Source organism: Triturus cristatus, chromosome 6 (assembly GCF_964204655.1).
Source record: "Triturus cristatus chromosome 6, aTriCri1.1, whole genome shotgun sequence".
NCBI classification, from domain to species: Eukaryota; Metazoa; Chordata; class Amphibia; order Caudata; family Salamandridae; genus Triturus; species Triturus cristatus.
The window spans coordinates 1553645454-1553665606 of NC_140589.1; positions in this window are offsets into that span (position 1 = coordinate 1553645454).

The following is a 20153-nucleotide window of genomic DNA, read 5'->3' on the forward strand; positions in this document are numbered from 1 at the left end:
CACCTTCAGCTGAAATTAGTTAACTTGTTCACTGCAGGTAAGTTTTTTGGTGCCGCAGAGCTGTGCCTTATTACAGTTTCTTTCATTGTTGTGCTGCACACGTCAGATTCTATACCATGAATACTGTAGTGGGCTTTTATCCCCATACATCTGTGGGAGTTACAAACAATACAGATTACCTTCAGCGTCCCATCAGGATCTTCAATGGGCAAGTTCTTTATATAGTATGTAAAGGAATCTATGTAATGCCAACATTTTATATATTGCTGTTCTACCAATCAATTAAAACTGGAGTGTTGGAGCTCTACATACATCATTTTCTACTAGATTGAGAGTCAGTTCCAGAAATCTGTATTTCTTTGCAGCAGTAAGTTACCTTAGTGCACCTAAGAGACCATTCTAGTCTGTGACTCAAGACTCACTGCTAATCCCAGCAGCCTATGGGCTTTACTTACAGTGGCATGGGCTTTGCCCACCTAGTACAGTTCTGCCACATTTTAAACCCATATATGATATCTTGACATGAGGCTTTGTACTAAAGAGTGTTGAACTGTTCTTGGGGAGGCAGAAGAGACCTGTCAAGAACGCCAAGCGATGTATGTGAAAACAAAAACTAAGTAACCACATTTGAGGAATTAAAATCATGGAATACCAATCTGAAGGACAGGGAATTCTAAGGAAAAAAATGATATTTAAAAGAAACGTTTTTGATGAAAGACAACTTTTAAGAAAAATCCAAAATTACAATAAACCTGGGTGGAGTTTTTAGGGTACAGGATGGGTGGAGTGTAGGTGCAGTATGGGCTTTTTAGAGATCAAGAATAGTTGGAGTTAAGAGGTGGTGAGGGGATTTTAGGGTTTACTGATGAGTGGAGTGTAGGGGTGATGTTGAGAGGGTTTGTGGTTACGTTGAGAGGTTTCTAGGGTTCAAGGATGAGGGCGTTTAGGGCTGGTGATTGCTTTTGACGTTCAAAGATGGGTAGAGTTTAGGAGTGGTGAAGGTATTTTCAGGTTTACGAATGGGTGGAGTTTAGGGGTGGTGAAGGGTTTTAGGGGGTCAGGGATGGGTGCAGTTTATGGGCAAAAAGAGTTTTAGGGTTTAAGAAAGGGTCAAGTTGAGGGGGTGTGGGGTTTTAAGGGTGCAGGAGTGGGTGAAATTTAGATGTAGAAGAGTTTTAAGGGTTCATGGATGGGTGGAGGTAGCAAGGGGCTTTATGTGGTCACCAACGGGTGGTGCTTAAGTGTGGTGAGGGCTTTTTAAAGCTAAGGGATCAGTAGAATATAGGGGTAGAAAGGGCTTTTAGAGTCCAGGTATAGGTGTCGTTTAGGGGGGGTGAGAGGTCAGCAAATTAAAAGCTTACAAAGTAATTGTTGGACAATGTAAAAGGTTTAAAATGATGTCACCTGAAGTAAAGCATTGTTATAAATGCCTCTGACAAGGCAAGATGGTGGCCGCATCAGCGGTCGAGTGAGCTGGCCGGTAGACTCCTTCCCTGCTAACCTCTTCTTCCTCGGCCATTGACCACGATTATGTAGTGCGGATGCAAAGCTTTAATTCTCCAGTACCTGTAAATGATCTGGCGCTCGGGTTTTGGCTGTGGGGGCTGCAGTTGCCTTCAAGGTTGGCTTTAATCAGTTCTTCTATACTGACAGCCCCTCTTGCCTTGCCTACCTGCTCAATTCTTCCGATGCTGCCGAAGGCGTCCACCAGGCGCAATAAGTCCCGTGTCCCACTGACCGGCTCGTGCAGTACAGTGAAATCCATCCCGAATGGGGACGGAGGAAGTGTTGATGCCAAAGGACGACGGCCTGCTGTGGGTATATCGGCTGAAATATCGGGGGACCGAATCAACCCAAGAAAAGCAGTTTCTCCGCTCAAGGGCGGCAGACGGTCCCTGCCTTATTTAAAATACAAAGAGGAAAGAACAGCCAGCCTTGGGACCCAGCAGCCGGAACAACAGCGCCTACGCCTATGAAAAGCGAAGTGCCTTTCCCTATCCTGATGGCCGCTTCTACACCTGTGTCTGATGCATACCAAGGTAGGGAAGCATCCATTCCCGAGTCCACGGTGGAGGGGATGAGTGGGGTGGCATCTGGTCTAGGAGGTAATGGCGATCTTGAGTGTGAAGGCAGCTTTCCTGGGGGCAGCAGGGGGGCCGGTAATTCAGCAGCCTTGCTCTCTAATGGTGCCCCCCCACGGGATTCCGCTGTCCCAGTAATTGATCAGCATCCCCAGTGCATTGTGGGAAATGGAGGCTCTACGGGCCTTGGGCTGGCAATAGTGCTAGCGGATTGTAATAATATAGATAAAGCGGCCGACCGGGCGGAAGCAAATCTACAGACGCCTTATGCTTGGGCTGCCACCTCAGGAACAACGAGAGAGGAGGACATAGTGGATACGTTTTTTTCAATTTCTGTTCATTCAAACTCCTCTGGGGATGAAAGTTGTGGCAAAGACTGGGCTGGAGACGAGAGCGATACCAGTAGTCTGCATGGCGCAGATGCAGATGAAATGTCTCTATATAATCTTGGGACTGTTCGCAAGTCAAAAGCTCAAGACGCTCTTTCTGAGCACCCGCTGGGTGGCTCAATGATATGGGACTACTCTTTTTCCCCAAAATTTGATGGACTGCCAGCTCTGGATACAGTCGGACGTGCAGGAGTGGCTAGTGTAAATACAAGTGGACCTGAAGAAATTACCCTCACTACAATATACCAGATCATTATGGCTCATCGTGAGGAGACCAGAGCAGAGAGCTCTTGTACGTAAGGTGCGTGTCGCAAACTCCAAAATGCCATAAGGAGGGTAGCAAAGGCTTGCTTGGATTTTGCAGTATGAGTCGGAGAAGCAGAAGCTAGAATTTCTCTGTTGGAAGACGAGCTGTCCATACAGAAAATCATGAACGAGTCTTTAAAATTCCAGGAAGATTACACACTGTGGAAATTGACCGACCTTGAAGGAATAACTTGCGAATTTTGGGTAACCCCGAGGGCAAGGAGGGTACGGATGTCCAGCAGTATGTCATCGAGCTTTTTGAGGAAGCACTTCCAGAACTTAAGCACTGGGACTGGAAAACGGAATTGCAGAGGGCGCATTGATTCCCTTTCAATCAATGCAGAAAAGGCAGGCAAGGGGACAATCGGCCACAGGCAATTCTTATATGTCTTAAAAATTTCCTGGCTCGAGAGGCCCTATACGACTTGGCCAGCCCTGATGGGAAAAGGGCAGCAAGGGCTGTGATTTTTTTGTGCGGCCCGACTTTTGTCAGACGACTGTTGAGAAAAGATGGTTACTGCGCCAATTAATCCCTCTGTTTCAGGCTAAGGGTGCTCACCTATTTTTGCTTAATCCGGCTAGATTGAAGGTGGTTTCTCAGGGGCAAATGCACTTCTTTCAGTCTGAAGTTCAGGCGAAAGAATTTATGCTGTCATTGTAGGTGAGGGAATGGTCGTTAACCACCGTATGGCTCCAGTATCCTGGCTTCTCCAGGGTGGGAGGGGTAGGACTGTGCACCTATGGCTATCTGATTCATGAGGTGGGATTTTCCTCTTTTTGTGCTCTTTTCTGCTCTTCTTTAGTCTTAGTTTGTTTGTCCTGCTTGTATTGGTTATGTATGCTGTAGTTTTGTGTGCTGATAGTACACAGGACACTTACTGGAAGGGGGGGGTTAGCTTTGTGGAAGAGATGGAGGCCCAGCTCTTCATCACTAGGGACCAATGGTCCTTATGCCTCTTAAGGTGGGGGTTAGGGGATGGGGAGAAGGTGGGTTCCAGGTTAGAGGGGTGGGGGCTCGGGGGGTAGGGCACGGGGGGCGAGGGTGATGGAATGATGGACATCATTGTTGTTTTATGTATTTTGTCATGGCAATTACCTGTATGCTAAAATGAATGCATTCAAAAATGAGTATTGGGACCTATTGTATTATCCAGTGAATCTCGCAAATAGACGCTTAACTCATAAGGGTGATGGATAGAGAGGGCAAAATCAGAATCTGATCCTTAAACATCTGTGGTCTCAATGACCGGAAAAAAGGGGCTTGCTGGCTAAGTTTATACGTTTTATGCAGATAGATGTGCTGTGTCTGCAAGAAACTCATGTATCCTGGAATAATTGTGGTTGGCTGAAGGATGTGGGCCTCGATCTATTGGTTAGTACTTGTCAAGGCACTACAACCCGGGGGGTGGCCCTTTTAGCAAAACAATGGTTGGTAACACCTCATTATATTAAGGAGGACAAATCAGGATGGTGGGTGATTTTGGATGCTGGAATTAATAATACCTCAATTTCACTTTGCTCTCTGTATGGATCGAATTTAGACGATCCAGCTGTTTGGGATTTTTTAAGCATAGAAATGGCTTTATGGTCATCTGCTCTAGTCTTGTGTGGAGATTTTAATATCCACCTTGACAGCAGTTTTGATCTTTTCAGTAATCTTTCGTATAAGGGTAGAAAGGGTAGGACCTTCAAGGCATTATAGGGTCTTTTTAGGGAACATGGACTGACTGATGTTTGGCATAGGTTTAGGCAAGGAGATCCAGGGTACTCTTTTTTTTGGGCTCCTCACAATAAATTTGTTCATTTGGACTATTTTTGTATTTCAAGTCAAATTGCAGAGAAGGTCACCAGAGGATAATCTCTGATCATAGTCCGTTAGTTGTCGTTATTTCCGGTTAGCCGTTCCCCTCGATCTCAGACCACATGGACGTTTGAAAGGAAGCTATTATCAGATCAGGCATATTGTGTGCATATGGCCAAATAGATCACAGCATTTTTTAATTTAAATAGAGGTACTGCGCGGGGAATTATTGTGTGGGATGCTTTTAAAGCCGCTGTCAGGGGAGAGACCCTTAGTTTTTCGATATATCGGCAGAGGATGGCACAGGAAAAGGTCAAAGGGTGGGTGGAACAGCTCAGGAAGGCTGAGGCAGAGCTCATGAGGGGAATTAGGGAGGTTCAAAATATTGACCAGTGTCTCCAGCATTATGCGGTAATAAAAGCTAGATTACATCAGAACTTCGGGGAAGAACTTGCTATTAAATATGTACAGCACCGGGTGGATATATACGAATTTGGGGAAAACACGGGGAGACTGCTGGCCAAACGTATACAACAGAGGGGAGCCTTGAATAGGATTGCCAGGATTAAAGATCACTTGGACCAGATTCAGGACACTCCGGTTGAGGTTCTGAAGGTTTTTCAGAATTTCTATCAACAATTATATACAGAGGAAGGGGGAGTGGCAGCAGTATCTGTAGAAGAATATTTTAGGGATTATGAAACAGTGAAGGACATTCAGGAACAGAATGAGATTATTGCTGCCCCGATTATCTGGGAAGAGGTCGAGCAATAACATCTTTAGCCGCTGGCAAGGCTGCGGGGCCTGATGCCCTACCTTTAGAATTCTATCGGACATTTCGACAAGTACTCCGAACCGAGCTCGAGTCTTTATTTCAGTTAGCTCAACAAGGCCAGACACCCAATTCTTGGAGGAAGACCACTATAGTAGTCTTTAAAAAAAAAGACAAACCTGCACACAGTCCATCATCTTATAGGCCTATTTCGCTCATAAGTGCTGACAGTAAGATTTATTCGAAAATCATTGCTTCAAGGTTGAGTAAGGTTATATTACTCCACTGGTTTCTATTCGCCAACACGGGTTCATCCCCGGGCGGGATACCACGGATCATGTAAGGCGAGCTACTGCCCTTTTTGATTGGGCCCAGGCCATGAAGTCACCTCTAGGGATGATTTGGTTGGATGCAGAGAAAGCGTTCGACAGGGTCTCCTGGAGGTTTCTGAGGTCGGTTCTACAATGGAAGGGGATATCCATGGATTTTGTTCAAGCTATACAGGCACTTTATGTACTACCGGAAGCTCGAATTCAAATATCTGGCCAAGAATCCAATTTGTTTAGTATAAGTAGAGGTACCAGGCAGGGCTGTCCTTGTTCCCCGCTGTTATTCTCATTATATATTGATTTGTTTCTTAAAAAATTGGATGCTAATTTGAATATTAAAGGTGTAAAGGTTAATAATTGTGAGTATAAATCATTGGCTTATGCTGATGATGTCGCGATATTCACGACCGATATTAGGACTGCCCTCCCGGCAGTGAAGGGTCATGCTGGACAATTTGGTGCTGTTTCGGGTTATAAATTAAACATCAACAAAACACAGATTTTGCAAACGCATATAGGGCTTCCGGTAGATATATTAACTGTCCTTGTAGCTACCTATCTGGGGGGTGAAGATATCGGCATCAGTGGAGTGTATACCAGAGCTAAACATCTAGACACTGGAGAGATTGGATCATTTACAACTTTCTATGCATAGTCGAAATAACGTTATCAAGATGACGATCCTCCCGAAGTTCTTTTACTTGTTCCGAACAATACCTCTGGAAATTCCATCATCTTGTATTGCCAAAGCAGAAAGAGCATGTTTTAGATTCCTATGGGGATACCGCAGATCTAGAGGGGCCAGCAAATGGATGAGGCTACCAAGATTGAGGGTCGGCTGGGGTGTACCCAGTCTTCTTCTGTATCATTGGGCCGCTCTCTTACAATATATGGGGATACTGCTGGTAGGGGCAAAGGCAAAAGGTACGGTTGCAGCTGTCCCAACTATATATGAAATAGCCTTGGGGGATGATGCTAGGCAATGTTTAGTCAAACTTTTAGAGCAGAGTTACTATAAAAAGACAAAATTTAAACTAATTCAGTCGGCCTACTCAATCTGGAGAAAGATACGACCTAGGTTTAGGATTCCCAACATTAATGTATATACTCCTTTTTCTTCTTATGCCCTGTTACCATTAATTTCAAGACCATATTACTTTTAGCTGGGTAAAATTTAGGAATTAATACCCTTGGGGATGTCTGTTGGAAAGGCCAAATCGTTTCTTTTACCGGTTTGCAAGAGAAGTTTGGTCTCTCTAGGAATGATTTTTTAAAGTTTTTTCAGATTAGGAATTTTTGGGGTAAAATCATGCAACGGCCGGATGTAAATATGGGCAAAATCGCTCTGGTAGATATAATAGGGAATAGATCTCGGATAGGGGTAATATACCAAAAACTATTGGAAGGCCTCCCTGATGATTTGAGCGTTCAGAATATTAGGTGGGAGAGGAAGTTTGGAAAATAATCTGTGGATCTAGAGGGGTCTCTGGGGTTAGCCGAAAAAATTACAACAACAGGGAGCTTGAGGACCCAACATTTTATGTCTGTTTTTGACTTATATTATACTCCTGCAAAGGTTTCTAAATGGGGGGGTTCACGGGGCAGGTCGTGTAGTAGGTGTAGGACATTGGCTGCTGACACTATACACGTTTTTAGCTTGTCCTAATTTAGCTAAATATCTACAGGATATTGAATCTTTTTTTAACCTGATTCTTGATCTCCCGGTAACTCTAACATCAGACCTAATCATTTTGGGTTTAGAAAGTTATTCGGCAGTTAATGTTCAGACAAGCTCTGAGACTGGATTTGTGTTCATCGCAATGGCTATTGTGAGACTATGTATAACTTCTCAATGGATTAGCCCTGACCCTCCCACATTTATTAATTGGCGGGCACGGTTATTAGCGGTATATAATATGGAATCTGCTGTATACAGATTGAGAGGTCGCGGGAGGCGTGAAATGGGTAGGAAAATGTGGGCCCTAATTACCAGGTGGTTTGAGTAAAACAAGCTATGACATTGGGCCAGCTCCAAAGAGGGCTCTCCTTTTTAGGTCTCGCCTGACCCAGCGCATGCGCTGGTCTGGCGAGACTTATTGAGAGGGCTCCAAAAAGTGCTACCAGGCCAGCCTAGAGCTACAGTGCAGGTGCGCGGGCGCCGCGCTTGACGTGATTACTTTCACTTTCGCGGCCGCTTTGATGTCGCGGTCACTTTGATGTTTACCGCGATCACTTTCGCATGTAGTTCTTTCCCTCGTGTGCCTCAACCCTCGTACCATGCTGCTCTTTCCTCATGTCTATCTCCCTCAGCACTCTGTGTTGCTCTCTCGTGTGCTGCTTTTCCCTGCCTCCCCCAAATCCAGCTTTGTTTGTTTGATTCCCCCACTTGCTCCTCTTTTGAACATCCGATCCCCAATACCCGTGAACCTATTTTTAAAAATATTTTTTTAATTGGGTGCACGGCAGCTAGCACATGCGCTCTTGCTTGTCTTCTTTCATTTCTGGAGGAGGAATCTGCTCGACACATTCTTAGGCCCGGCGCTGAGCTGCTTGTGAGGTGCGCGACCCAGGCAACGGGCAAACATTAGCCCGGGCTTCTCTGCTCCACCTCAGCATTAACCAGACATTTTGCCGTGGTCCCAAGACGTCGTATCCTAAAGTAATTGTTTCCCGGATAAACACCTATTTAAATAATCTCGGAACTAATTCTAGCCTATGTAGAAGTAAGCTACACCATAGTTCTGCTCGCATCTCCAACTGTAACACCACATCAGACTTCTCTTACTCAGTAGCAGCCCTCCCTCCACAAGGTCTTAGATGGAGGGAACCGTCACTCAGGTTCACCTAGATCTCAGTAGCCATTCACATAATTGCTCATAATTGTCTTCACATCTATCTGACAAAAGGTACATTGTTCGAACAGCAGTAAACATACTCTGGCTCGGAACTTTAAGTGGGCCGGGTCCTGCCAGCTGTTGAGACGCTCGAGCTCTCTATATTTTCCCTTCCCATTCAGGGTGAAAAAAAAATCTTTACTCTGCAGCGGTTCAACCCTTCCCTGCCTTTGATGTAACTTCAAACAGACTCGCTATAGTTCTTTAACAGCCTCATCATTTCAGAACTGAAGCATTTTCAATATTCTATGCAGGGGAGCCATAGGTGTTGCTTATTTATCTTATGCAGTTAACATACATTGGCAAAGCCAATAGTCCTGGCTTGTTGTTGGTGTAATGTTACCTCTTGTCAGGGCTTTAAGTGGGACGGGTCTCACCGGTGCTGAGCACCTGCAGTTTTTTAAAAGGGGCATCGAAACAGGGCTCTATTGGGCTCTGTTTCGTGCCCTGGCACAGGCGGTCCGTTTTTTCCCGGACTGCAGTGACAGCAGGCACATTGATGTGCGCGTCTGCTCACTTCTCACTAGCGGACAAGTTACGGCATTAGGTCATGCCAGGTGAGCCTGGTAGGGGAAGGGAAATCCTTTAAAGAGTAACATTTTTTCTATGGTTTTCCCTTCTCTTTTTGAAACTCAGGAGCAGCAACATTGTCGTGGTGTCACCAGGGCTTTAAGTGGAAGTTTTTTCAATATTATATACAAGCCATAGTTGCTGCTTATTTATCTTACGCAGCCAACAACCGTTGACAAAGCCAATAGTCCTGAAATGTTGTAGGTATGATGTTACTTGTTGTATCATACATCTGGATGCAATAACAGAAACAGCCAAATACAAGTGGGGCAGCACACTATGCTATGCACAGATTTTTAGCTTACATGTTTTAAGCCATGGCCTTGATTACATTGGCCACGCCCCTTTGAGAGACTCCCCAGTTTTTTCATCCTACTTAATGAGCCGCTTGTCGTGTTAAATATTCAGGATGCAATGACAGAAGCAGCAAAATACCCGTCCGGCGGCAGGCACACTATGCTAAGCACTTTTTTAGCTTACATGTTTTTAAGCCACGCCCCTTTGAGAGACCATAACGTTCTACAGGGCAGGTCCCTTAAGTACTTGTGGAAGCTGTTTCTTCCAGATCATCTAGCTAGAATCTTTCGATCTAGGAACCACAGCTTGCTCTCAATTCAGTCATACCACCTCAAGAAGTTTGGCGGCAGGACCCTACACATAAACACCAGGATCATCCCATGGGAGCTCACTCCCAGTGCATCTTTGACTGGAAAATTACTTACTAAAACTCATAAAAACCCAGTTTTTTTGTGAAACCCATTGTTCACTTCCATGCAGGTGGCCACTTGTGTTTACTAAGGCTTGGATTGTTTGGATGCCTAAAAACCAGCAACTACACTAGTGGCGCTTCCGATTCTCAAGAATTTTACAACTTCACTATCGTCTATTCATTATAATTGCTGATTTATACTGATGTCATCTGTTAGTAGTGCTCTGAGGCTACATTAGGTAGGGTGTAGCGCTGTATTCCCCCCCCCAAAATTTTTTATTAAGATGATAGATAAACTTACTTTGCTGTGAAAGGGGGACACAAAGACCTGTTTGACATTTCCATACTTCCCTAAGAATTCCCCAATGGATGAATCACCCTAAAAATTGCACCAGTACCAATGCCTAGAAATGTTTATGTGAAAACAAGCATACAGTAATCATAAACGTTTTGCTTTTTCTTTGTAACTTTAATGATGAACTTGATGTCAACTTGCAGTTATTGAGACATTTGATGAATGCTATTCTTATATATTGCTGCCCCCACCAATGGCCCAACTTTTCTGGGGTTTCCATCTTTTGATTTCTCACGATTTCCTGTTTTGGCTCCAATCCCCAGAATGGCACTATTACTTGTGAGTACATCTCGTTCAAGTTCGGTGAAGCCCTGTGCATCTTTTTTTATGTTGGCTGTCTGTGAAGTGTGTCTTGTCCGTGAAGTGTGTCTTGTCCTGTTGTGTTTTTTTTTTTGTGTTATGTCTGATTTAGGGCCTTCCCTAGTACTCAGAACGGTCAGTTGTCATTGTCTCCCGTAAGTTTCTAGAGTATATAATTGCATCCTGTTATGTAACCCGCTCCTCCTTCCATTCTGTGCTTTCTGCTTCTGCCCACTCAAGTAGTTTGCCCTTCTAACAGGCAATCCTAGTTGCAACGGCTGTTCTCCAAGACATGGCTAATCTTTTTTGTCAAGTATCAAAAAGGGTGGGACCAGGTAGTTTGCACAGGAGTCTTTTTGAAAAATACATTTTGGTTCCCTGAACAGCTACTTTCGGGCAATAGCTTGTTCCCCACTGACATACTAGTAACTGGTAGCATCATCATTGGGTCTTCCCTCTACCAGGAGGTCATTTCTCAAAGCAAAACGACAGTAGGGTATCCGTAACAAGTAGGTAGTGATCTAAAATTACCTCCTGTCGCAATGCAACAGGAATTTCTTAAAACATAGGCAGGGATAAGGTTTAAAAAGAGAGGACATGTCTAGGGAAATATAAGGTGTCTCACATCAACATACTTATAAGGTCAACATGTTTCAGCCTACCTGCGCCCATACAGGTCGATGGCTTTCATCAGGACCATTAGATTGGATGGGTCCCTTTCAGGTATGTTCACTCTGTGAGTGTTGGAGAAAACACTGTTCTCCTCTAGAAAGAGAACAAGCATTGGCATAGCCAATAGGTCTCGCCTTTGGGACCTTATAAGTGCTTAGCCATGCAACAGTTGATGTTGTTGCACAAAGGATATTGTGCTGCATAACTAAATACTTATAAGGTCCCAAAAGCGAGACCTATTGGCTATGCCAATGCTTGTTTCCTTTGGGGATACTCTCCCTAACTGTATATCTTTTTATTTCTTTTTGTCTTGGCTCTTTTTTGTATTCTTTTTTTTCTTTGTATTTTCTGTTAAAATTATCATGCTCTCTTGAATTATTTGCGATGATATTATTGAAAGTAATGGTATCATTTGTAATGTATTTGCCATGACAAATCTGTGTAAGTATTCTTAAAATAAAAAATTGAAGTAAAAAATAAATAAATGCCTCTGACAAAAATGTTCGGATAGTAGGACCTTCATTGCATTTATACCTTTAACAATAAGCATGCAAAATTCAATAACAAAAAAATTCTATGAATTAGGTACTATCAACTGGTGAATGTCATTCACTCTGCAAATTGCCATTACAAAGTTAAGGAGAAATGGTTTCTCAGTCATGGCATTCCATGAAATTGATTTTCAGTGAAATCACATACAACCAGTTTATGTAGAAATTGCATCATCATAAATGGCAGGACATTGCCTATGTATCCTGATATAGATGTCTCACCCTCCTTTTGGTGTCAGCATGGATTAACTTTTGCTGTGACGTGGCATTGATACACCAATCCTGCATGCAGAATAGTAATGTGGGCGGAGTGGGGTTCAAGGTCCTGTCAAAGTATGCATATGCACTTCAGTACTGTCTCGGACCTTCCGTGCAAAATGGAAAGAGGTTTTAGTATCCATGTAAACTGTGTCACTGAGGCCTTTAGCCTTATCACATCATTTGGCCCACGCTCCACTGCGGGCCTGCATGTAACCCCAAGGCTGCTCCCAAGCACATATCATTACCTTTAGAACTACTGTTCCATAATGACAGTCTTACTATCTGCAAAGAGAATTGGCACCTTAATACCAAACAACACACAAGCATCAACAGGGTCCACAGCTGGTTCACCAATATGAATGATGTGTATACCATGCAAGTGGAGCTCTGAGATTTGCACCACGCTGGAAGTCTAGTGTACTCTGCCGTCTTTACAGGGGAACTAGGAGAAGACAATATGGCGAAACACAGAGGAGAGCACTGCACACTAATAGATTGACAAGATTTTCTTCATTACTATTCTGCACTTATGTTTTTCACACCACAAGCTGCTATAAAGATGATGCTCCTGCGTTTTCTCTTAATGGACAGTAACATATATTTGGACAGAGGAATTTGCTCTGCAACAGATATTTTGATGACTCTTCCAATAAAAGAGAGAGAGACTTGAAAGCCTTAGCCAAGTATCAGGCAGTGTTTCCTCAAGTATCAGGCAGTGTTTCCTACCATATCAGGCAGTGTTTCCTTAAGTATCAGGCAGTGTTTCCTACCATATCAGGCAGTGTTTCCTTGAATGCCATCATAATACAGACTGGTTTGGGGCAGGATAAAGTTAGGTACCATGGCAGACATGGACATAATTTAGAGGTCGCAGTTGAGATCCCTGGCCTAAGCCTAGCTAACCCTGGCGCTGCCTTTGTGACCTCTGCTACAAGTTGCAAAGGCAGCAACGCATAAAACTGCTTTGGGATACTGCTCCACGTGGCTTGCTAGCACAGGTAACAGTTGAAACTGCAATTGTTTCAACTTTTCCCATCACCAAAAGTCGTCTCAGGTTCCAGGGTTCACTAAGCAGGAGCATATTTCATCTGAAGGCTCTGGCTTGTACTGTCTTTCTCTGGACTGGACAGCATTGACCAGTTACAAGGACTTGTGTTGGAAGAATTACTTCTCTTCCCAGTACGAGTCCAGACTCTGCTACACCCCTCCATCAGGCAGGTCTCCATATCAAGTTCTTAAGGTTTATTGAATTGCTACATAGGTAGCAACCCATGTGTCATGTCACCACTGTGCATGCACTTCTAATTCAAGCAGAGAGCCCAGGTGGACTGATAATGCCATGAACAAGCAGCTATAGATTTCACTCCTCTCCAGAACACATAGAGTCAAGTACCATTTTAGGACTCAGCTGCATAAGGTCACTGTTTTTTAATAGCAGACCTTTAGCATGCAGTAGCACAATAAATAATTTCTGTTTCTCCTGCTAGGTCATTCTGAATAATTTTGGTGGTTAATGCACAGGCTACAGAGGTCTATGTGTGAACTTGTCACTAGTTGCAATCATCATGGAATAGTTTGGAGGGTTAACTGGCCTGCTGCAGGACATAGTGGGTAATGTTAGAGCACATTTGTATTTTGCATAAAATGCTAGTGGGTTAATATTTTTTTGCACAGATCCTTTTTATCCTGCAAATTACAAGTTCGAGGCCTGGCAACAACTCAGTGCGTTACGTACTCATTGCAGAAAGCTATATGTAACCTTCAAGGGCTAGTTTAGGTCGATTCCCAATCATTCATTATTCTTATTTGGGTGATAAAATAGGTTCTGCTGAGTGATAAGATAAACACACCTGAGGCTAATGGTCGGAATAACACTCAGATCAATGAATCATGCCAGATGCATGAAGCACCCTATGAAAAATGCAAACGTAAATCCAGCACAGGCCTTTAGGCCTTTCAAGGGGGTTGGAAAAAGCTATATTTATCCCTGTGCAATAAAGTACAATTCCTGTGGCTGGCTGTTGAGTGGCTCTGATTGCATCACTCATCCTGCAATGAAGGCTTTAAAAATATTTGACGTTTCCTTGGTTTTGCTTGTACAACCCTTGAACCACAAAGCCTGGAGACTCCTGGCTCAGAACTTTACATTTCACGTTATAGTAGTGAACAGCATTGTTACCCAAGACAAAGGTTCTAACTTTGTCTGCTGTGGCAGAAGGAAACACTAAGCTGGGTCCGCCAAGATTCAAATCATTGACATGCAACATACTCAAATGCCCATCAGTGCAGTTGCACTTAAGTCATGTGACCACACTCTTGGCCCCCATTGGAAATGTTTACTTTTACTTTTATATTTAAATAATTTGTATTAAATTAGATCATCAGTATGTATCAACAATGCTAAATCTGCACACAAACCCTCCCACTCTTATAAGACATCTGCTATCCAGTGCAGTATGTCATTGGTTAACCTACATAACTCTTCACTATCATTAAACTGCACTCCATGCTTAAAAATTTAAAAAGTCCCGAGATTAGGGGGCTGTGGCTAGTGTCCACTGAAGATAGCGGCATCTGAGTGATTCTCCTTGGGACAGTACCGGTGCCGGCAGTTCTATGGCACTTCCTCCTCTCATGGACTGGTGAATTCGACGTCGCTGACACCGCAAAAGCTGGAGGTAGCTTCGATCAGAGCTATCTTCTTTTCAACGTACATAGGAGCTGCCATTTTTCTGCTACGCAGCTTCCTCACGATGCCGCTCACCATTTTATAATGACGGGATCCCTGCTGCGGAGCCGCTAACAGTGTGGCGGTTCCTCTGTTAATTGGCCGTGGAGCTTTACAACTCACACAACACGATTGTTGGAGGTAATTTGGGCATAAATTATCTTCACTCCACCGCAATTGTTGGTCTCCACTTCTTTGCTGCTTGGCTTTCTTCATATTCCTGCCTGCCGTGTTATAATGTTGGAACTCCTGCTGTGCGGCTCCTTCTGTGAAGTATATATTCCTCTCTGCCGTCAAATTGAGGAATTGTTCACCATAATCTGTATCCAAAGACTCCAAAATTGATGACAATGTGACTTTTTGAGTAATGGTTTACAGGCACTGTTGGGACACCTTTATGCATGGTTGTGCTTCAATACTAATAATATTATTATTATTATTTTTTATTTATGTAAAGGATTATATGTTTAAAGAGCGACTTAACCTGCTCTTTCCTTTCTCCTCTATATGGGCAGATTGAAGAAAGCTGAATATTTGTTAGCACCTTCTGCTCATAAATTCATAAATCACTCAAATTTTTCTCCACATCTTGCGACAATGGAGGATTCCGTGGTTTCCTTAGACAAGAGCACTTCTGCATCAGGTTCTAATGGATCCTCTGATCCCCTTGCATCTAGGAAGATATCTACCAAACGCATGAAAAAAGATGTGCCATCTCCTCCAAAATCGTTGCTGGTTGTCTCTATGGACCTTCTTCTACAGGAGATACACGCTTTACGCCCCTTTATGGAGGAGACTAATGCTAAATTACAACACCTCACTGATAGTTGGTCACAGATGGAGGAAAGACTTACTACTGCTGAACATCTCATCGCTGGGATCAACTTCTCCTAAGATGAATGCTCTTCAATCTCAGGTCTTGTCTCTTCAGAAACAGGTCGAAACCTTGGGAACAGACACAGGAGGAACAATCTTTGTATATTTGGTTTAGCTGAAGGTTCAGAAAGGCTCTGATCCTATTGCCTTCTTTAAAACATTTCTTCCAAAAGTCTTGAATCTATTAGATGGTGTCCTTCTTAATATTCAGCGAGCCCACAGATTAGGTCATCTACCTGTGACTGTTCCCTCTACGAAAAGACCAAGAGGAGTTATATTATATTTTTGGGAATACACTGATCTCCTCAAAGTCCTGTCTGCAGTCACATCCATGAAGCGTGTTTCAAGGTTGGGCAATTCTTTGCTCTTTTCCCAAGATTATGCAAAGAGTACAGCTGACAAATGCAGAGAGTTTCTTGCTATCAGGTCGGATCTTCGTTCTCTTTGTGCATGCTTTGGTCTTTTTCATCCCTACCTGTTTAAAGTCGCTTACAATAATAAGACAGTCACCCATGAGGAGCCTGTTAAACTGAAGAGTTTTCTCAACGCTTGTAAGCTGGACACCATGGAAACCTCTACAGCGTCCACCACTCAACTTGCTTGAGCCCTGTTTTTCTATATGCAGTTCTAGATGTCTTCATGTGATCTATTCCTATATGATTGTTAAAGGTGTATTGTTTTGTTCATAGAGTTATTTCTATACCAACAATTTCTCTCTCCTTACTGGCAATATTCTCTCATTTTGTGGCTCTCCTACTTTTCGTGTCATGTGTGCTCTGGTTCCCCTCACCTTTCCTTATGGAGTTTCGATGTGTCATCTGTTCCATGTGTCCTCATCCCTCCCATTTCCCTTTTTTTGGATTTTTTTGTGGGTATGGTCTACCCTTTTCTCTTAATTCTATCATAGTCTTTCACTTATTTCAAATCTCGATTATTTCTCTCATTCGGTCATCTTTTGTACTTTCCCTATTTCTACATTCTCTCTATTTCTTGTTCTCTTCCATCTCTTATTTCCTGTTTACCGTTTTTTAATGTCATTTTGTACGTGCTAGTTGTCTTTTGGCTGATATTGTGTTCCTTCCATATTATGGCTGATTTGTTTTGCTGTAATCTTCATATGAGCATTTTATGTCCCTGAAAATTGTTTCCTGGAATGTCAGAGGCTTATAGTCCCCTATCACGAGACAGCGTGTTTTATTGTATTTATCTTAACCTGATGTCAGCATAGCTTTATTTCAAGAGTCTCATCTTACAGAAAGTGAATCGTTAAAACTGAAGTAAGGTTGGGTAGTCGATGTTTTCTCTTCACCAGGACATGGTAAAAGAAATGGGGTTACAACTTTATGTCACAAGTCGCGTTGCACTAAGCTTATTTATCAGGAATCTGACAAAGACAGATGGTTGTTCACTAAATTACTGATTGGGAAGATTCCAGTTTCTTTGTTTGACGTCTATGCCCCTACCAATGGTGATGCTCATATTTGGTCCAGCTTAACTCAACAATTTGTACATTACCCTGCGGATAAATGTATTCTTGCAGATGAGTGTAATCAGGTTGTAGATCCTTTTCATGATCACAATTCTACAGTATCTTTCATTGCCAACAAAGCACATAAATGTTTTTTTCAAATAATTAAACAGAGGAATCTAACAAATGCATGGAGGCTTTGTAATCCTTCCTTAAGAGAATATACTTATTTTTCCCCCGCATCCGACTCACTCTGGAATAGACCATATTTTTATATTACACGTCTCCCAATCTTTACGTTCAGCTGATATAGGTCCTATTCTGATCTCCAATAATGCCCCTGTTTTGATTCAGCTGGATATAATTTCTCAACCCATGTTGCCTAGGTGATGGCGTTTCAATAATAATTCACTTCTTTTAGATTTTACTTTTACCTACTCTTTCATTTCTTTTTTTCATGAATACTTTCACTTTAATGAAACTGATGCTCTGTCCTTTCACACCATTTGGGATGAATTTAAAGAAGCTGCTTGTGATTTTATTATTAGGTATGTTTTCTAACAAGCTAAAACAACTCCGTGTTGTTTCATTCCATATTTACTAGTGTGAAATTGTACGGTGGTCAAAATAAATCAGGTAAACTGTTAGCTAGTTACCTCAAGATTAGACAAAATAAACTTAACATTGAGCCTATTTTTGATGTACACCAGACACCAAAATATGAAGACTCCAAAATTTTGTAAGAATTTGTACAGTTTTATATGTCATTATACATGGCAGAGAACATACCTTCAGATTCTGCCATTTCTTATTATCTCACTACTATTCAACAATCTTCTGACTCTTCAGTGAATTTTGACCAGTTGGAATCAGATGTGTCCCAAACGGAATTGCATAATGCAATGAGGGCTCTTAAAAAAGACAAAGCCCAGTTACCAGATGGACTTACGGTTTAATTTTACATAAATTTTACTTAGTTACCCCTTCTACAATTGCTCACTCTCATAACTTTCATTCTACATTCACACAGATCTTCTGGTTCCTTTTAAGATGCTTTAATCTGCCTCATCCCAAAGGAAGGAAAAGACTTGCATTATTGCAAAAATTACAGACCTATTTCTTTAGTCAATGTTAAATATAAAATTTTCTCTAAAGCTTTGGCTGTGAGACTTGAATCTGATCTTCCTCAATTACTTGGCAAAGAACAGTCAGGTTTTGTTAAAGAGCGTTATATCACGGATAACGCACGCTTATTTTTCAACATTCTGTCAAAATCTTCGCTTTATCCTGACTCTCTTGCAGCGATTGCCTTAGATGCTGAAAAGTCATTCAATCGAGTATTTTGGCCTTTTATTTTTCACACACTTACATGATTTGGTTTTGGGCCCAAAATTATATCCCTTATTTCTCTACTACACTGATCATAAAACTGCTATTTTTGAAAATGGCCTTACCTCTTCTTATTTTACTCTACATAGTGGTGTTCGCCGAGGCGGCCCTTTATCGCCTTTCCTTTTTAATATGGCACTAGAACCATGTATCCAAAATATGGCAAAATCAACATATTCATGGCTTCATGTTTAATACCCTTGAAATTAAATTGGCAGCGTACTCTGTTGAAGTTTTACTGTCCCTCTCTCAACCCTCAGTCTACTCTTCCAGCATTTTTACAGGAAGTTGATTCCTACACGTTGGTATCTGGTTAGAAGTTGAATAAAGAAAAGTGCAAAATATTACCCCTAACTAGATATACTTTTAAGGAACATCTTTTAATTTCCAACTGCACGTGGTGTCCTCAACATATCCAATATCCTGGACTATGGTTTACCCATTCTATTAAAACGTCAATTTCTTTACACTTTGAAAAATGTCTTAATAAATCAAATCTGCTAGCTACGAAATGACATCCATTATATTTGTCCTGGTGGGGTTGCCTTGACACCATTGAAATTATGTTAGTTCCTATCATACTTTACACTATCCCTAACATACCATTGCCTATACCACCTAAATCCCTCCATAAGATTAATTCTATACTGTTAGACTTGGCGTGTTTCCCCTGAGTTTTTGATTTCTGACCTCCAGGTTTTGACTCTGTTTTTGCTGGCATAGTGTTTCTGCGCACTTTTCGCACTGCTGATCAGTGGTAAAGTGCAAGTGCTCATGGTGTTTCCATGATTGGATATTTGATTTACCTGTCAGTCCTTAGGAAAGTGCACTGAGTGTGCCAGGGCCCGTGAATCAAATGCTACTTGTGGGCCTGCAGGACTCATTGTGCCACCCACGTGAGTAGCCCTGAAAAGTTAACTCAGACCTGCCAATGCGGAGTCTGCACAAAGTTTGTAACTGCCATGTCGACTTGGCCAGTTCACACACTTGCCAGTCCCTAACCTTACCTTTTTCTTACATGTCATGCACCCCTAAGGTAGGCCCAAGGTAAGCCTGTGGGCAGGGTGCAATGTATGTGAAAGGCAGGACATGCCCTGGTGTGTGTGGCATGTCCTGGTACTGAATTACAGCCACTTTCGTTTTTCACTATCGCAAGGCTGCCTGTTCCCCATAGGACAGAATGGGGAGTTTGTTTATAACATCTTATAGACAAAACTGGCCTGGGGAATTAGGTAGGAAAATAAAGTTTAGTATGCCTGAACTCAGAATCTAAAGATGCATCTTTTAGTGAAGGTGATTTTTACATTCTGTATTTGAAAATACCACTTTTAGAAAGTAGGTATTTTCTTGCTCAGTCATCCCGTGCGCCTCTGCTGGAATGTGGATTGCCTGTCTGGATTTTGGATGATAGAAGGCTCGGGGGCAGGAGTGGCCCAAGATAGTCTAAGTGGGTCAGGAAAAGACTGAATAGACCTGGGCTGCGATGAGGTAAGGGGGAGGAGATTTCCTTGCACCTCAAAGAGCCTGGTCTGCCTCTGACAATGCCGTCTCCACCTCCTGCCAGGAAATCACAACACTCTTTACCTAGGAGATCAAAGGATTTTGGGGCATAAATCTTGGGGCCCAGACCCCTGAACTTTAGAACTCCTTTGGACCAAGAAGACTGCCAAGAAGAAGCTGGAGAAGCTGTGAGGAGGAACTA